We start from the raw sequence: 20,902 nt of genomic DNA on the forward strand, positions 1-20,902 counted from the left end.
CTTCTACCCAGGTAACTACAACTATAAGGGTTTCCATACTCCCTATCTCAGGTTTGAAAATTCACTAAAATGATTCACAGAACTGAGGAAAGTGCTTTACTTACTATTTTTGGTTATTTATAAAAGATACAATTCCAGCACAGGCAAATGGAAGAGAAGCATAGGACAGTTATTTGGCGAAGGGAAATGACTAGCATGGCACTTCCATGCCCTCTCCAGGCATGCCACCCTCCCAGCACCTCAATGTGTTCACCAACCTGGAAGCTCTCAGAACCTAATGTCTCAGATATTTTCATGGAGTTCTCATTACTTAGGCACAATTGATTAAATCATTGACCATTGTTGATTGAACTCATCTCTAGACCTCCTTCCCTTTCCAGAGGTCCAGGGTTGGGCTTGAAATTCCAACTCTCTGACAATGCTTTGGTCTTTCTGGTAACTGGTCCCAATCTTAAAACTATGGTCATCTCATTAGCATACAAAAGACATTTATCACTCCAGAGATTCCAAGGATTTTGGTAGCAGTGTGCCAGGAACCCAGGACACTGACCAAGTAATTATCTATTTCCCATACCCAGGACAACGACCAAGAAATTATCTATTTTCCGTTGTACCACACTACCCAACTATGACAAAATTACCCTTGTTTAAGTGTAATTGAATCTTGTTCATTGTCATCAACTCACAAAAGAACCTGATACTTTTCTGTACATCTTTAGTAATCCAAGATTTTTTAATGAGAAGTTGGACTTTACAAAATGACTTTCCTTGCAGTATCAGTCTTAATTTTACCAGGTTTACTTTATCAGGTCACTTATTTCTGTTCTCTAACCTAAAGGGGAAATTGGGCTCTAAAGTAGTTATACTTGCCTTGTATCAAATCGCATATGCTCTTAAGCAGAATTATCATGAGGTTCTCCATGTATTTCCTAAATGGAAACATCTCCAGGATATGTAATGTTACTCCCAGAAAAGCCTTTGAATGTTTATTAACATTAGTAGACTATTCAGAAACCTGTTTAGGTGATTGTTGACCTGATGCACAAATTTGAACTTACAAAGTAGCTTGATTAGCTGGTATGACTTAACCATAGAGAAAATGCCCTTAGAGGGAAATGAATAACAAATTATTATTTCCCACTCTTTCTATAAACTTCAGTAGAGCACTGTGATATATTGTACTAATATTCTGTACTATCAAATGTTCTGTAAGAAAATTCATTCACAGACAGAGCACTTATTACATGCTAAACATGGTCTTATGTGTAAAAAAACTCAAAGATGAATGGAACATGGTCCCTGCCTGTAAGAGTACAGTCTCCTGGGCTCTTAAAGAAGGGCAAAACTGGAAGGAGGGAGACTAATTATGGTGACACCAAGTAAAGGTGATGGAGGTGGAAGTACTTGTGGGGAGAAGATATAGAATCTCATTACAAATTGTATGAGACACCGGAGCAAAAGGTACCCTAGGTTTTTAGTTTAGTCACCCAACAAACATTTACACAATGTGCATCATGTCCAAGCATAATTCGAGATGCTGGAGAGATTGTGTTGCACCAAATGGGCAAGATCCTACTCATAGAATGATTATCCCATGGACAGAAAAAAAAATACACAAGCATATTTTTGAAAAGTAAGGTATCAACTGGAGAGACATGCAATGAAGAAAATAAAACAGAAATGTCAGGGTCTTCTTTAGATTGAGGGGCCTGAGAAAGTCTTTTTAAGGAATGGACCCTCAAGTTGACCTGAACATTAAAAGGGAACCAGTCACGAGAAGATTTAGGCAGATATCTTTACAGGCCAGAAAAATGGTAATTGCAAACATTCTTAAAACCCAATGAGCTTGGCTTGTCCAAGAGAGAGACATTTTGGCTGGAGCTCAGTGAGTAGTGGGGAGAGGAGTAGGAGCTGATGGACAGATAGGCAGAGGTCACATGAGGGTCATGTAGGCCGTATGAGGGCATATGCTAGTAGTTACCTGATACAAGGCAGCTTCTAGTATCAGGTTACCACACTAGTTAAAGGTTCAATAGATCAGTGGCAAGTATGATGCTGAATTTTGATCAGGCAACAAAAAGTATGGATATACAAAGCTCTGGGTTTTTTAGTTATCTATACCTGTTTGAACTTTGTGGCAGCAATATGCAAATTTTACTCATTCAGAAGAATATAAGCCTATTCCCTCTCACTTTCCCATATAACTATATTTCTACCCTTGCAAACATGAAATATCAAAACCGAAAATGATATGTGTTATTTTCTATAAGCCACAGGAATTAGGAGAATATGGTGAAAACTTTTCTCAGCCCCATTGACAGCAGTTGCCGATAAACAATCCCTAAGAGCCTACTTACCAAAGGACTGTGAGCATCCTCTTACTTAGAACGGTGGCAATGCAGAGTTATCTCATTAAAGATTATTTATTTCCTTTGATAAGTTGTCCCTTTTTGCCTCGAAATGTTATCTGAAAACTTATGATCAATAAGAAACATTAAACTATCACTATGGGGTAAATTTTCAAAATGGTGCTTGGAATTTGCCAGTATGAGTCCCATTAACTTCAATGGAAGTCCTGCCGTTAAACCGCTGCACATAGCTTTGAAAATGTTCTACAGTACATTTTTGCAGTCTTTTATTTTTTATTTTTAATAAATACCACAGAGCTACTCAGTGCACAGCTGATTGCAGTATTTAAGAAAGTGGGTAATGTACTGTGCAGTAGGAGGCTTTTAAAATTAGATTTTAAAGCTTCATTCCTGTTAAGAGTCACAACAACAATATAAATACATCTTTAATTCTTCAAAGAGCACTTTTCCATCAAGGAATTTGGGGCACAATTAGAATGTAGAGCTCATAAAGCAGCAGCACCATGTCCCTCTGAGACATTGTTTATCTCACTCTATAGACAGAAGAATTGAGGTGCCATGAAATAAGGCCGGGGGGATGGGGGGGGGGGGCTCATACCTGGCCCCTAAGTCAGCAGTGAAGCTAGTAATAGAATTCTGCCTCCCTAGAGCCTATTGCTCTAAAGCACTGCCTCTTCTGAGAGTCAAATTTAATTACAGCATAATCCATTTAATCTACATTTGGAAGAATAATGATGGAGCAGGGAAAATGAATTTATTAAAGGGTTGGTGGGAGACCATGTTAGATTAGCAACTTTCTTTTCAGGATCCAGATTTTCATGTGGTACCTGATGCCATGAAAGAGATGATCCTAATTCTACTGGCCACAATTGGAAAGGACTTTTTATTTTCCTCATTTTTAAACATAAGCAAAAGTTCCAACTGAAAATGCTGCAGAACCATCTTTTTTTGTTAGAAGTAGCTTACTGATTTTTTTTTCTTTAATTATGAAAGAAAACAGTGCATTACTTTCCCTCTGGACCCTTCTGGTTTGAAAGAAAGAACCACATTGAGCTAAATGCTCAACTCACAGCCTTCCTTGAAACAAAAGATGAGTGAGCCTTTGCTTCATTTTTGACTTTTGATTACTTGTCCACTAATTCACTGTGGTTATGTACTTACATAAGTAATCTTCTTTTAAAGCTGAAAATACCAGAAGGTTGAGAGTTGGGCTATCTGGTGTTACATGAACAGGAATAAAATTTCATAGTTTAAATTATAAATCATATTTATGGACTATCTCAGATAAATCCTATGAAAATCTTATTAAAGTTGGAAAAGATTATGATACCCATTTTATTTGTTTTCCTTGTATTGAATTTATTGGGGTGATACTGATTAACAAAATTATACAGGTTTCAGGTTGCACAATTCCACAACACATTACTACCCCAAGTCAAGTCTCCTTCCATCACCATTTATCTCCCATATGCCCTCTTCCATCTCCCCCCATATGATACCCATTTTATAAATTTAAAAATGGAGTGTTAACTTATGGGTCTTATCAAGGGTCACACTGCATATAAGCAAAAGAATCAGAACAAAAAATACAGAGAAATATTTGCTCACATCAAGTCCCAAGGTGTTTCTATGACACCACATCTCCCTCCACTACCCACTGTGGCATAGGAACAAATGAATAAACCATGTGCTGAAGTCTGATTCCCATCCCAAACCTCCTCCACCCCACATTTTAGCTGAAGTCTAAAAAAAAATAGACATCAGTGTCATAAAATGTACAATTCTTTTTCCCATTAGCCATCTTCCTAAGGTCAGGCCTTTTTTTTTTCAACTTCTTATTTTGAGATAACTTTAGACTTAGAACTTACAAATATAATACAAAGAGTTCCCTTGAACCCATGTACTTTCATCCAGCTTCCCCCACTGATAACATCTGACATAAGTATGGTACAATTATCAAAACCAGGAAGTTGATATGGATATATACAGTGGGGCCTTGACTTACAAGTGTCCCGACTAACGAGTTTTTCATGATACAAGCCGTCTCTCAGCCGATTTTTTGCTTTGAGTTGCGAGCTAAAATTCGGGTTACGAGCCAGCTTCAGATACCCCACCGCTAGTTGGCGCAGCGAACATCACAGTGAACACCACAACATCAGCCCAGCATCACGTGTCTCACTCATTCACTTTAAGATTTGACATACGAGTAATTTGAGTTATGAGCTCCGTCACGAATTAAACTCGTAAGTCAAGGCCCCACTGTATTACGAACTAAACTGCAGACATTCAGATTTCGCCAATTGTTGCATGCACTCAATTTTTTCTATATATACCACGTTGAAATTTTATCACATGCATAGATTAATTTAATTATCACAGTCAAGATACAAAACTTTCCCATCACCCTAAAGCAGCGGTTCTCAACCTGTGGGTCGCGACCCCTTTGGCAGTCAAACAACCCTTTCACAGGGGCTGCCTAAGACCATCCTGCATATCAGATATTTACATTACGATTCATAACAGTAGCAACACTACAGTTATGAAGTAGCAATGAAAATAATTTTATGGTTGGGTCACAACATGAAGAACTGTTTTTAAAGGGCCAGAAGGTTGAGAACCACTGCCCTAAAGTATCTTGGAGTGCTATCCCTTACATTATCCCTTTAGAGTTACTCCCCTTCCCGATCCTAACCCCTGGGAATCATTAATCTATTCTCCATCACTGTAATTTTGTCATTTTTAGAATGTTATGTAAATGGAATCATATAGTAGTAACCTTTCAAAATTGGCTTTTCCCCCTAACTCAGCATAATGCTCTTGATATCCATCCAAGTCACTGCATGTATCAGTATCTCATTCCTTTTTACTGCTGAATAGTATTCCATAATATGGATGTACCATAGTTTATCCATTTACCTTTAAACGGTCAATGGATTGTTTCTCAATTTTGGCTATTGCAAATAAGGGTGCTATGAATATTCGTGCACAGGTTTTTGTATGAACATAAGTTTTTATTTCTCTAGGGTAAATACCCAGGAATGAGATTACTGGGTCATATGGTAAGTGTTTCTTTAACTTTATCAGAAATTGCCAAAATATAAAAATGCCTAGAATATTTCATGGTAATAAATTACAGCTAGGCTGACTTACGTGACATTTTTTATCTTCATAGAAATTGAATGACTCTACTTTATCTGTTTTTCTATGAAAATTATTTTCATAAGCAGAAGTTTCTAAAATTCATATTTAACCACTTGGATCAATAAAACAAATTAAAATATAGTCATTAAGGAGAAGTCCTTCGTGATCTGGTAAATGAATGTAACTTTGACGTTTACGTAGATGAAGTGTTGAGAGACCAATTAATGTAAAAAGTCAATACTATACAGACTCCTGAAGGACCATTACTTAAATCTAACTTTATTTTGTAGAAAATCCCTTTTCAAACAAACATTAATGAGACCAATACTAACTATGCTTGCCTGCTGAAGGATATACGAACAGTTGTTCCTCAGTCTCTGCAGGGGTTGGTTCCAGAAACCCCACAGATATCAAAATCCCCAGAAGCACAAGTCCCTTATGTAAAATGGCCTAGTATTTGCATATAACCTACGCTTATATTTCCCTCCCATATACTTTGATTCATCTACAGATTAGTTATAATAGCCAATATAATGTAAGTGACATACATATACTGCATTGTTAGGGAATAATGAAAAGAAAATAAGTCTGCAACCATCCTAGGTCTAACTTCATAGTGCATGTCAACAACAACATAACTTTTCTCTTTGGAATATTTTTGTTTCCCAGTCAGTTAAATCTCTGGATAGGAAACCCGTGGAGGGCCAGCTGTAAGCACATTAGTTAGAGCTTTAAAGCGCAACTCCAACAAAATAAAAAGTTTAAAATGTCTACCAAGGCCCAGTGGAGCTTTATAGCAAAGTGAGCCCCAATATTCATGGTTCTGATGTGATCTAAAAAGAAGTCATTTGTTCTCCCTAATTCCACACTTTTCTGAAATCCCCCCATTCTTAAAACGATTCTCTCAGGTTCTGCTTTTCCTCCATCATTTTCTTTAATGTCTCCCAATGGATTCTTCATCACCATCAACAAAAAGGTCATGTTCTCAAAAGTTAATAACAACCCCATGTGCTCAAATTCATGAATTTCAACTTCATTCTCACTGTGTTTATAAGTGATGTTGGAACAACTAATTACTCATTTTGAAAAAGATAAATTTGATCCATATATATCTTACGAGATCCCAAGACAAACTCCAAATAAATCAAAGATTTAAATAAAACTATAAATACTGGATAGCAGAATTGGGTAAATTTTTTTGTAGTCATGGAACCAGAAGACCTTTCTAACTGCAACTAAAAATATAGAAGCCATAGAAGAAAATATTGATAAATTTAGACTACATAAAAATTAAAAATTTATCGAATTAGGCTAAATGAAATCAAATAATGCTGCATAAAATAAAACAAACAAGCAAAGTCAAAAGACAAATATGGAAAAATACAGCTCCTATCAGAGATAAAGAGTTAATCATTTAAATGTAAAGAGCTCTAGAAATTCAGAAGAAAAATTTAACATCCCAGTAGAAAATAAAAGATGTCAAATGAATATGAACAGGCAGTTCACAGAAAAAATATCTGTATTCCTCATAGTATTTCCTCAGATTGACAAAAATCCAAAATCTGACTACACATTTTTAGTGAGACCATGAGGGAAATGGCATTTATACTCCATAGAATGCAAAATGGTATCACCCTTATGGAAAAGTGTCAATGTCTCATAAAATTACATGGCATTTACACTTCAACTCAAAAGTGTGCTTCCTAATAGTTTCATTAATATATAATAAGTATTCAGTGTAGCTGAATAAGCTAAGAATATAATAAATAACATGCAATGGCGTTATATAGTTATGTAGTTTGGAAAGATCTCAGTATATATAAGCAAAAGGAAGAAATTTAATACTGCATATGTAGTATGCTATATTTTTGTGTAAGAAAAGACAAGCAATATATAGTCATATTGGTTTTTTTATTTGTATAAAGACACATTGGCCATGTTTTTAAAAAAAATAAAAATGTTCACTTGATAATGAGAAAGGGCAAAGTGAATGGGGACAGGGCTGAGAGCAAGAGTAATCATTAATTTCTCTTTATACCATTTTGATATTTAAACTATAAACATATTAACTATTTAAAAACTAAATTAAAAGAATGTTGCCTGCACATAATAAGCACAACATAAATGCTGACTATTATTAGATTTGTTGTCCAGTGATGTTGGGATGGGTTGATCGGTTTCCATAATGTGCCATTATGCAGAATCTCACACTGGAGGCATTTTTGTCATTGCAAAGATAAGTGTTGGAGGTAACTTACCACAGGATATTCACTTGAATGTTCCTCAGCCCTAGGCTGAAGTAACACAAAACAGCATTTTTAACTCCCTTAACAGAGCCCTGTCTGGAAAGGTTTCCTAAGATTGGCCTTAATTTGCTCTCCACACATTTCTTTAATATTAAACTTGGAATTTTAGTTGTACTTTCCCAAAAGATTGCCCAAGAAGATTAAATAAAATAATAGATGTAAAAATTTTAGCTTAGTGCCTGGCATGTAGTAAATACTAGTACACTATAGCTGTTAGTGTAATACATTGAATCAAAAAAGTAATGGGTTCAGTCTGATCTCTGATCAATCCCAGAATCAATAAATACAATCAGAAGAAGAAGTATCAATTCTGTAAGACCTCTTTGTATGCTTTTGTTGGTTGCTTTTTCTCAATCAATACTTATTTCCTAGAATTTGAGAGTCTATGTATCTTAAATAAGAATATATTTTATTTTCAAAGAGGAGTGGATGGGGAGGGAACTATTCCAGTACTTTTTTAGTCTAGAGCTCTTCAGATGTGATCATGTCAGATATGATTGTGTTATGGTGCCTAGAGGATGTTGGGTTAATAAGAGGGGTTCGATTGTCCATTTCGGCTTAACGTATGTTTCCCCCTGGTTTTCCTGGCCCCTTAATTAGGTTAGCTGATGCTCCACTGTGCTCCTTGTATTCCTCCATTCAGTGACTCCTATGCCGACTGTCCTCTCATCCCCGTATGTGCAGGGTGCCATCTCTCTTGTTCACCCATCCGAGTCCCATCCGTGCCTTTACTATTGTATACCCAGGTGCTAGCAGTTTCTGGCCACAATAAATGTGTATCAAGTGAATAAAAAGTTCAAAACAGCTCAAGCTAGTAGACATTCACCTGTAGAATCATACCCCGCCCCCTCCCGTTGTCCTTCTACATACACAGTGTAAAAACAATATGAGAAAATGAAGGAAAAAACTGTTACAAGTGTCCAAGCCATGCAAGACAAAAAACAAAATAAAGTAAAATAGCACCTTTACCTCAGTTATCAAGAGTTTTCAGAAGAATAATATCCTGCATTTTTTGGTCTAATTGCTTCAGTTCCCTACTTTCATTTGATTATGTGAATGTGATGATATTTTTAAATAAAGTGCTTACTTTGCATGCTTGTAATTAATTATAGGCTTCTTTACAGGAGGCTCCTCTACCCCCATGTTACCTTTCTCTCAATGTTTTTACTTTTGCCTTTTAAATACTGTATTTGCTTTTAGCTCCTACCACAGACTCCAAATCTGTGTTTGGAATTTGGAGATCAAAGGACTGTAGCTAATCCTCAAGACATTTGCCCTTAAGAATCCATTTCTTATCAAGTTTCTGTGGTTTTCTGGAGTATTTACTGGTCATAATGTTAAAATGTGCACATCTGAAACTATTTTTGAGTTACGTTTTCTTGATACGTCTCCACATTTAGTGTGTGGGAAAATACCCTGCTCCGAGTGGCAATGAGCTCTGGTCGGCCATCCCCGGCCTCATTATCAAGGATGCCTGGGTCAAATCATCACATGTTTTCAATAACCCTTGTTTTTGTTCTCCTTGAAGCAGAGCGTGTCTCATTCAAAAAGCTCATAATGGTAGGAAAGGAATTGATAATGAAAAGGAAGTGAGTCCAAAGTAGGATTTTTTTCTCATAGCTTAGGATGTGTTATGAGACCGTGTGTATGTTCTGCAGGCTGAGCTACAGCTTCCCGAGTTGTTTACCACGAATTCTAATCCTGTGCTGGCTTGTATTATCTTCTATAAGCCTCTCCAGGACACCATTTCTTTCCTTTTAAACAGGGATGAGAACAGAAATATACTTTGTAGGGTTCATAAACAGTAGCACATAAAAGCAAATATGAAATTAAAATGTTCTAAAAACTGCCCTGTAGCTAGTGCCAATGAGGGCAAATTTGGGCAAGAATTTCATAATTAAAGATGGAATTTAGAGTGTAATTAAACACAATTTGTTTAGTTAGTAACCCCTCTAAAAATACAGATAGAGGGTAGGATAGATCTGCACATGGCAACATGTAGGATTTCCAAAATTATAATGAGTGTCAGGTATTTATTTGTGGCTTGTGTTTACTCATGTTTACTCCTTTTAAGCACTATCTTTTCATTCTTTACAGAAGAAAAAGTCCATTTCTCACACTCCAGTTTTTATCCCTAAGGCTTATTCAGGAGCCTAAACTGTATCTATTTCTTACTTCTAAAAATAAGAAGTTGCACATCGAAAAAGATTAAGAAAGCCAGGTGTACCAGGTAATTCTCGATTTCCCTCCAGAAGACGTAAAATGAAACCCCATCCATAGGTGCCCTTTGCTTAGTGGCATTTTAGCTGAAGTGGCATGTTCCTCTGCAAAATCCAAATAGCACAGTCTATTCAAACCACTTCCTAAAGATATCCTTTCAAAAACTTTTAGTAGTAGATGATAATTAACCATAACCTGATGTCTGAAAATACGTATCAAGTTTCTCAAAGAAAAATTACAGTTCCCAGCACTACTAAACATAACCAGCTGCCAAAATTCAGAGTCCATATCATTCAACTGCTTAGAATAAGTGCAAAAAGGGAGTGTTGAAAGTTAGGTATTTTGCTTTCACTCTGTAAATTTAAACCTGTAATGACATTGTTTGACTGTTGATGAATAAACACTCAGGTATGACACTGAACAAGATATCTAAGCATTGGGTTTCATCCTAGGATGTTAGGGGATTTCCAGAAGAAGTTTCAACTTTGATCATTCATTGGTCGGACCCAATTTTTTTTAGACCTGCAGTCAAATACAGGTGTGGGGCTCTGCTGAATTGAAACTGACTGCAGGTTTTCATTTGGTGCGTGTGAAAATAAAGGCTGGAAGAAAAGAACAGCTGAAGACATCAGCATGCAAAATGGCTGCTTCTAAAAGCCTTTTTTTTAATTTTCTATATAAAGGAACATAATATATAGCCACTCTGTCATTGCCCTAAAACGTGTCCTGAGTCATCCAAAACTATGCATGACTTTTCATCCTTTTGATTTATTGAGGACTGATGGGATTGCACCTAGGTAATTTACTCAAGATACTATAGCATGTCTTAAAGAGGATGGTTTTCCTCCTACACATTCACAGTGATTCTCAGAGTTCAAATGCTCCTTTCCTGATTATAAATACTGAAACACAGTCTCCTACATCCTCCAATCTGCAACCCACATCTGAAATTAAACATTTGTGATCCCGCCTTCTGAAGCAATAGTTTCAGTAGGTTACTGAGTTGGAGGAGATTAGTCCTGTGGTATAAAAAACAAACAAAACATCTATTGCCTAAGTTTGCAGGCCTGACCTCTCTCCAGAACTCCAGACTCACCCACTTTCTACCAGAGGTCTAGAGGGCATCCTCATATTAATGTGGCTAAAGCCAAGCTGTTAATTTTACTCCTCAAATAGCCCTCCTTTCTGCTCTCCCTCGCCCCATTGCAGTATTTCCCCATCTTTGTAAATAGCACTTCATTCACCCAATTGCTCAGCCAGAAACCTGGATATTACCCTTGGCTTCCCTTCTGTGACACACCGCACAATTAGTCCTTCAGCAAGTCCTGACATCTCTGCCTTCACATGTCCCAAAAGCAACCCCTTCTCTGCTGCTCCTCACTTTAACCTGTCTCTTCTAAAGCCACTCTCACCCTTTGTCCAGAGCATGGCAATGGCTTCTGACCTCCATGCCTGCCATCCAGCCCCCTCCTGATCTCTTTCTCAAAGGCAACAAAACCCATCTTCTAAAATGCAAATCTGTGCTTTAAAGTAAATTAACATAGGAACACATTCTATATTAAAATTTAGTTAAAATAAAAAAAATAAAAAATAAAAAAAATAATAAAAAAAAATAAAATGCAAATCTGATCTTGCATTCTTCTGCTCAAAACCCATCAGGACATCTATGGTTCTTCCCAAAGCCACTGTGATCTGACCAGGGCCCACCTACTGTCCCCCATCCTCACTCCACTCAAGCTAAATTAACCTCCTTGCCCCCTCCTCCCGCCGCCCCAAGCACACTTCCATGCTCCTGCCTCAAGGTCCTTACATTTTAATAGCGAAAAGTAAGTAACCCAAAGGTCATTAACAAGTTGTTGACTAAGTAAATCAAGTCATTAAATTTATTTCCTATCTTATCCATATGTCCAATGTTTTGATAGTTTATGGCAATTGTCACTTTTACAATGTTCGAACATGCATTTGGTTAAATCTATTCAAATTTTAGCTTATAATGAGGCCACTAAAAAGAGCTCAAGGAATTGGAACCAAAATGGTGGTGGGAGAGGAGGATACAATCATCAGGAATATTGCAGTTGCTGCACTTCTGTTTTTCCCAGAGATAACAAGATGTAATGAGTTTAAAGTGCAGAAGGGATATATATGTTAGCTATTAGGGAAAATTTTTCTGAGACTTCAGACAGTTTCTAGGAGTCAAGAAGTGCTCTCTTTGTTGTTTACCTCTAGAAATTTTATCTATCCTACAGTTACAAGTTTAAAAGTGTTGAACACTTTTAATCCATATTATTATAATCCAGAAGTGCTTGGTTTAATCTATATTATTTAGTTCTTCCCACTATGATTTTTAAATAAAATCAAATGTAGCATACAGTTGGCCCTCCATATTTATGGGTTCCACTTCTGCAGATTCAACCAACCTCAGATCATAAATATATTCGGGGCGGGGGGGGGGGGGCGCGGTGTACGTTGTTGCTCATGTCTACTACATAGTTAGGCCTATGATGGTTGTGTCCATATTGAACATAGACAGGCTTTTTTTCTTGTTATTATATCCTAAACAATATGTATTGTACACTAAACAACAACTACTTACATAGCATTTACATTGTATTAGGTACTATAAATAAACCAGAGATGATTTAAAGTATATGGGAGGGTATCTATAGGTCATATGCAAATACATCTTTTTAAAAAAAAAAAAAAATATGTTTTTATTGATTGTTTTTTTAGAGAGAAAAGAAGGGAGAGAGAGAGATAGAAACATCGATGAGAGAGAAACATCTATCAGCTGCCTCCTGCACGCCTCCTACTGGAGCTCAAGCTCACAACCCGGTCATGTGCCATAACCAGGAATTGAACCGGCGACCTCTTGGTTCATGGGTAAATGGACTTTAGGTTGCTCAACATTGAGCTACACCGGCCAACCCTACATCATTTTATATAAGGAACTTGAGCATCCTCAGATTTTCATATCCATGGGAAATTCTGGAACCAATCCCCCGCAGACACCACGGGGTGACTGTATACTTTCTAATAGGTATATTGTTCCATGTAATTGTAGCAACATAATACAGCCCATTAGAGTTCAGATATACAAATGACCTTGCTTTAGCCCAACCTTTGGCTGCATGATAGGATACCCTTGAATCTGAATCCACCCTATAGTGAGGGCTTTTCAATATTTCAGTGGCTGATTTCTCTCAAACAGGGTTCACATTGATCAATTTATATTGATTTTGTAAATAATAGTGTAACGAAGTTCCACTGGAGTCTCATAATAAGCTCTTTATAGTCCCTATGTGTCTTAAATATCATTACAGTTTTTACTTTGTTCAAATCTTTGCAGCCTCCTCAAATCTCAAGAATTCGTCCATAAATCACTCTAAGTGATTCAGTAAGTATGTGAGCCTACTTCCTAATATCTTATAAGCCTATATTTCACATTTCTAATGGGCTGCTTGTAATCAATAACTATTTCTTCACTACTTCCCAACTTGCTCACATCTGTTTCCTTTGGGAGAGCCAGATTTTAAGAGCTCAGGATCACATGCTTTTTTGTTTTCCATGCAATTTGGAGCTCCTCCTTGTTTATTAGCAGTTCTGTTTCTTTCTCTAGCCCCATTTTCTCTTGATGCATCCATAAAAATACCATCTGTTTTTAGTGTCATTTTATGTCTGCTTTATCCTCCTTGCACTTGTCTTTTCCCTGAATGCATTATGCAGTAACAATTTATTCTTGCTTTATTATCCACTTGCTTTCACAGCCTCTCCCTTTCTCCCCTCACTCATCCCCACCCCACCTTGACCTATGTCACCCTGGATTTTCTTTATCCAAGGAATAGTGTGCCGTACTTAGGAGCACAACTTTGGTGTCAATTAGGGGCCAGCTCAGCCTCTGGTGGATTTGGACCTTGACTAACAGACCACTGCAAGCCTTAGCTCTTCATTTGTAAGAAGGAGATGATAATCACTACCTCATAGGGTTGTTTGGATTAAATTTAAAAATGTACATCGGGCTTTTCCAACATTTGCACTACTGTCATTTGGGACTGGGTAATTCTTTTTCCTAGGGGTTGTTCTGGGCAATGTTGGATGTTTCACAGCAACCCTGGCCTCTACCACTAGTTGCCAGTAGTAACCCCCTTCCCAGTTAGGACAACCAAATAGCATGTCTTCAGACATTACCAGTTGTCCCTGGGGAAGCAAAATTGTCCCCATTTGACAATCATTTATGTACATAAAGAATTTAGCACAATGCCTGGTACTTAGTAGTGATTAAACAAATATTTGTGATAGATTGATTATTAGATGGATGAATGAATATTCATTGCTAGTGCAAGTGTCTAGTATAATACTTGAAACTTGATTAACTGCTTAACTCATGAATGTTTAAACAAATGTATCTGAAGCCAATGAGCTTAAAGGTCTGTCTATAGTTTATTTCTTATACGAAAATATGGTATCTGCACCTAAGACAAAGCACCTATGTTTCAAAAGACATTTTAGATAATTAATTAATTGCACAGTGTAATCTATTCCACCCAATTTTCCCCCGCTTTATTGAGATATAATTGACATAATACTGTGTAAGTTAAAATTTTATTGATCTGATACACATTTATTAGAAATTGATTATTAACTAACACCTCTATTACATTACATAATTACCATGTCCTTTTCTGTGGTGAAAACATTTATATCTATTCTCTTAGAAACTTTCAAATGCTTAATATAATATTATTAAATATAATCACTGTGCTGTATATTAAATTTCCAGAACTTATTCATCTTATAACTAGAAGTTTGTAATCTTTGACCAACATCTCATTTTGCCCTTTCTCTACTCCCACCCCCTGGTAACCATAATTCTAGTCTCTGTTTATATGAGTTCAGCTTTTTTTAGATTCCACATATAAGTGATGTACAGTATTTGTCTTTCTCTGTCTGGCTTATTTCATTTAGTATAATATCTTTAAGGTCCATCCATGTTGCTTCAAATATTAAGATTTCCTTCTTTCTGGTGGCTGAATATGCTATTATATATAATATATATGTAGCCTATATATATATAATATATATAATATATATAATATATATCTCCCTTATCCATTAAGTTTATGAGCATTTAAGTTGTTTTCATATCTTAGCTAATGAGACTAATGCTGCAATAAACTGTATGTGCAAATATCTCTTCAAGATCTTGTTTTAATTACTTTTGAATATATACCTATATATGGGATTGCTAGATCATGTAGTTATATTTTTAATTTTTTTAAGAACCTCCATGCTTTTTCATAGTGGCTGCACCAACTTGCATTCCCACAATAGTGCACTAGGCTTTCCTTTTCTCCACATCCTCACCAGCATTTGTGATTTATCTTTTTTATAATAGCCATTCTAACAGGTTTGAGGTAATATCTCATTGTGGTTTTACTTTGCATTTCCCTGATATTTGCGGGCTGGGGGGTCTACTCAGTTTCTTTGCTCAATTTTTAATCAGACTCTTCGGGTTTTTTATTCAGTTATATTAATTATTTATACATTTTGGCTACTAACACTTTATCAGATATGTGATTTGCAAATATTTTCTCCCATTTCATAGGTTTCCTTTTTATTTCATTACTAGAGGCCTGGTGCACGAATTCATGCGCAGGTAGAGTCTCTAGACAGTTGCCGGGGCCGGCACGGAAGCAACGGACGCCGGATGCCTATGTAGGTGCCCCGCCACCACAGTTCCCCGCCTCCCCTTCTCCTACTTCCCTCACTGCCACACCGCCACCATGGCGGGCGGGCGACAGGCCAATTGGGGCCTGCCGGCAGGGTGGAGGGATCATGGGAGGTTGGCTGTGGGAGTGCACTGACCACCAAAGGGCAGCTCCTGCATTGAGCGTCTGCCCCCTGGTGGTCAGTGCGTGTCATAGCGATTGGTTGACTGGTTGTTCCATCTTAACGGTCACTTAGGCTTTTATATGTATATAGATTGCCATTCTTTGCTAGAGAGAAGATTTTCAGTTAGATGTAGTCCCACTTACTTATTTTGCTTTTGTCACCTTTGTGTTGTCAAACCAAAAAAAATTATTGCCATGACCCATATTAAAGGAGCTCACCACCTGTGTCTTTTTCTAGGAGTTTTATGGTTTCAGGTGTTACAGTTTTTAGTCTATTTTGAGTTGATTTTTGTGTGCAGTGTAAGATAGTGGTCCATTTTCATTCTTTTGTATGTAGCTGTCCAGTTTTCCCAATGCCGTTTATTAAAGAGACTAGTCTTTCCCCGTTATATATATTTTGACTTGTTTATCATTAATTAATTAACCGTATATGTATGATTTCTGGCATCTCTATTCTATTTGATTGATCTCTGTGCCTGTTTTTATGTCAATACTGTTTTGATTACTATAGCATTGTATTTAGCTTTGTAATACAATTTGAAACCAGAAAGTGTGATGCGTCTAGTTTTATTTTGTTTTGTTTTGTTTTCTCAATATTGTTTTGACTACTTGAGGTCTTTTGTGGTTCCATATAAATTTAGGATTGTTTGTTCTATTTCTGTGAAAAATACCATTTGAATATTGATAGGGATTGCATGGACATATTAATAATATTAATTTTTTCAATTCATGAGCATGAAATACCTTTCCATTTATTTGTGTCTTTTTCAATTTATTTCATCAAATGTCATATAGTTTTCACTGAACAGATCCTTTCCCTCCTTGGTCTAAGTTATTCCTAAGGATTTTTTTTATGCTATTGTAAATCCACTTTTTTCTTAATTTCTCTTTCTGACATTATTGTTAGTGTATAGAAATGCAGCTGATTTCTATATATTGCTATTTGTACATAAAGAATTACTCTACTTAATTCATTTATTAGTTCCAACTTTACTTAATTCATTTATTAGTTCCAACCATTTTTGGTGGTCTTTAGGGTTTTCCATATATAATATCATGCCATCTGCAAAAGGTAATAATTTTACTTTTTCCATTCTGATTTGTGTGCCTTTTATTTATTTTTCTTTCCTAATTACTCTAGCTAAGATTTTTATACTATATTGAATAAAAGTAGTGAGAGTGGGCATATTTATCTTATTCCTGACCTTAGAGGGAAAGCTTTTAGTTTTTCACCATTAAGTATGATGTTAGCTATTAATGTGTTATATATGGCCTTTATTATGTTGAGTTATGTTCCCTCTAAAGCTGCTTTGTTGACAATGTTCATCATGAAAGTATGTTGAATTGTGTCAAAGTTTTTTTGCCACCTACTGAGATTATGTGATTTTTATTGTTTTGTTAATGTTGTATATCACATTGATTTGCAGGTATTGAACCATCCTTGCATCCCTGGAGTAAGTCCCATTTGATAGCTGTGTCTGATCCTTTTAATGTACTATTGAATTCAGTTTGCTAAGATTTTATTGAGAATTTTTATATCTATGTTCATCAGGAATACATAATTTTATTTTCTTGTGGTGTCTTTAGTGTTGGTACCAGGGTAATTCTGGCCTTGTAAAATTAGTAGAAGTGTTCTGTCTTCTTCTTTTGGGGGGTGGAAGGGGTTGAAGAGCTGAGGCTCCAGGTGTGTATACTAGATTCTTCCAGGGAGACTCTGGCAACTTGGATAGGGCTAGAGAGAGAGGGAAGGGAGGTGTCCACCAGCTTCCCTGGTCTCCAGGAAGGATTGCAGCCAGCCCCTAAATGCTTACTAATTTAAAAGCCTGACCCTCAGGCAGAATTGAAGTATGCAAATAGAATCCTTTCAGGGAAAGACTGGGAAGTGAGCATTTCTGCCTACTTCCTCTGCACTGAGCCCTGCGGGACAGCCACAACTAGTGTTCATATTCATTAATAACTGCTTCTTTGTTTGCTATAGTCTTGTGGGTCTCATGGATGTAAGTGACACTGGTTTTCAGAGATAGGTGTTTTGGGAGCCTGTCTCTCACGTGGGAGTCTTAAAAGTTGGGGTATTAGATGTGGGATTCAAACCCTTAGATGCTCAGGGAAAAGCTGGGAGGTGATGGTTCTCTCCCAATTGTGTGGCATTAGGCTGGGAATGGGGTTTATGACAAGAACTAGAGGCCTGGTGCATGAAATTCATGCACGGGGGTGGGGGGGAATCCCCTCAGCCCAGTCTGCACCCTGTCCAATCTGGGGATCGGGCCTAAACTGGCAGTTGGACATCCCTCTCACAATCCTGCACCACTGGCTCCTAATCGCTTACTTGCCTGCCTGGTCGCCCCTAACTGTCCCCCCTCCCCCCTGCTGGCCAGGTTTCCCCCAACTGCCCCCTCCCTGCCATCCTGGTCATAGGCAACCATCTTGTGAGGGTGTGAGGGTTAATTTGCATATTACTTCTTTATTATATAGGCTGTGTCTCAGCCTTTCCTAGCAATTTCAGTGTGGGTATTTTCTCATTCAACTGACGTGTTGGAGTCCCTCAGCTAGTTTCAGTATTTCCTTCAAAGAGAATTATTCCCTGTATAGCTGTCCATTCAGTGTTCCTGTGGGAGGAGGAGAGTTCGAGAGCCTCTTATGTTGCCATCTTTAAGGACTGCCCCTACCCAATTTAACAAAAAGTAAATCTTAGTGAGATTTGTCTTTAATAAACTTTAATGGATAATAGCTATGAACTATTATATTGCATTTGAATTCAGTGATAGATATTGAAGTGATCATCGACTAACCTAAGAGTATTTTTGATTGATATTTTCAGTTATTAAGCTGCTGATGTGATAAGAGAATAAGGCTCAAGCTACCTTTAGGTGTTTATTAATCTAAGTTCATTTTATAAATACTTATTTAATACCTACCATATTTCAGGCACTGTTCTAGGCACTTGGAATACAAGTATCCAACCTTGTGGAACCTCCATTCTATAAAGTAATGTACTATAAAAATAACAATTACATAAATAAAAGTAAAGATTACTTTTAACTTCTAAAATATGAGCCTAGAAAATATTCTAGGTGGTACTGACAGCAAAATTCCAGCAGATGACTGCAATCCAACCAGAAACATTTTTATGACTGCATTCATTGTTTGCCATTTGGTTGCTCATTTATGATTTCATTTTGCTAATCTCTGACATTCTCTTCTGATCTGAATTTCAATGAGGGTACTAAATTAAGTTTTTGGTTACCTTTGCATATTTTGTGACTTCAAACATTTAGATTATGAATCACTGTGTGCATAACTTTTTAAATTGTCTCAAGCCAGTGGTGTTCCTTTCACTTTTTCTAGCTTTTCTCTAATGAATTAACTTCATATTATACGTTCTGTGCTTTAGTCTAACAGAGCTATAGCTGATTTTTTAAAAACTCATACAATGTATGCCTCACCTTTTCATCTGTACAATGGGATCTATAGAATACTTAACCAGCATGGTTGTTATGCGCATTCAATAATATAACATTTGAAAACACTTCTATTTGAAGAAAGGGCAGGACATGGTAAGTTCTAAGTGCTGTGTTTTCTGTACCCTTATTAGTCATTTACTTATTTCTAATATTTTAGCACAGTCAATGGGAGTATTGTACATTTTTATTTCCTTTGTACTCTTGGGAGGAAGCAGGATTACAATGAAAAATAAAGGCTAACATATATCCAGCAGGGCCATATAAAGACTATCTCTTTGTAAACTGCTTGTCTCAGGAGTCAATCCCTTAAAATGATGAAAACCGAGATCTTTTCACACTTAACTCTTTCTTTGAAGTTTTCTTCCTGATTTCAAAAAACCATTGTTGTTATAAAATTCCAACATTAAAATGAATACATTTTTTAAAAATAAATTTATGCTAACAATAAAGTAAGATGTGCTTTCTGAGTTATAGAACAATATTTTTAAAACTTTTCATTGATTACTATAATATTTTTTAAATAAATGAATAAAATTCCAACATTAGAGAAATTAATAACTTAGAAAGCAAAAAAACTATTTATTCAAACCTGGACTCTTTATTCCTAGAGATAATTCATGGTAATAATCTGTGTATGTTCTCATATGTTTTTCCTAGTTACATATGTATTTATTAAAATAAAATCACATACTGCTTTGTAACTGGCTTTTATTCACTTACATAATGTCTTTGGTGTTTGTGTCAACACATTTAATTCCTTCTCATTTTCAACAGCTGCAGAGAGCAGCAACTCAAGGATGCATGTGTGGCTCTCTATGTCCCATAGAGCCACAGAGCATTCAGATCTGACTGGGGGAATGAAACCTTCCTGCTGACCTTTGTACTGCCATCTACTTACCCTCTCTCCCTCTCAAAGTCCTGGCCCAAAAGGGCACCAGGAGAATGACTCAGAAGATCTGCTCAGTCCAGACCAGAGCTTCCTACGTGCAGGGAGGACTGAGTTGAATGAGGGGCTCACATCCATCCAGCAGTTAATCCTAAGGATCACAGAAACATTATAAATGCAGCGCCCTCGAAGTGAAACTCCTCTTGGAGTGTGGATGCCCAGTCATGCACAGTCCACTTGAAGCAGGAAGGAAAGTTTATTTGAGGATGTTAAGGTCAAGCTAACTTATTTTTAAATTGTCATAGGAGGCCATTCGTCCTCACTTCACGTCTTCCACTTCAAAGCCTACTTTCCATCATCCAGATATTTACCCTTGGAGCGATTAAGTCCTCTTTTATCTTTTCCACGCTTTCATTAGCTGCATTTTTCCCCCTCGTTTTAGCTTACAAAAGGGAAGATTTTTTTAGTCCAAATGCCAATATGTCAAAAATTAAATATTTATTCCCATGCAACGCACAATGTGTATAATTACATACTCTATTGTAACAAATGTAATGTGATTTAATTTGTGTTTCCAAACTTGCACATAATGGGCTGACCAGATATCAAGAGTACTTTATGCAGAGAGCTT

At 36.7% G+C, this 20,902-nt stretch overlaps 1 protein-coding gene across 5 annotated transcripts in view; it reads left to right on the forward strand.

Annotated features, from left to right (window-relative positions):
• The window catches only part of KCNQ5 (potassium voltage-gated channel subfamily Q member 5), a gene marked incomplete at its 5' end in the record, with an annotated part of 518,709 nt that overhangs the window by 380,418 nt on the left and 117,389 nt on the right, over positions 1 to 20,902 (forward strand). The gene's annotated exons all lie outside the window — the stretch shown is intronic.

This window comes from Myotis nattereri (assembly GCF_964212035.1).
Source record: "Myotis nattereri genome assembly, chromosome: 6".
Classification (NCBI taxonomy): Eukaryota; Metazoa; Chordata; class Mammalia; order Chiroptera; family Vespertilionidae; genus Myotis; species Myotis nattereri.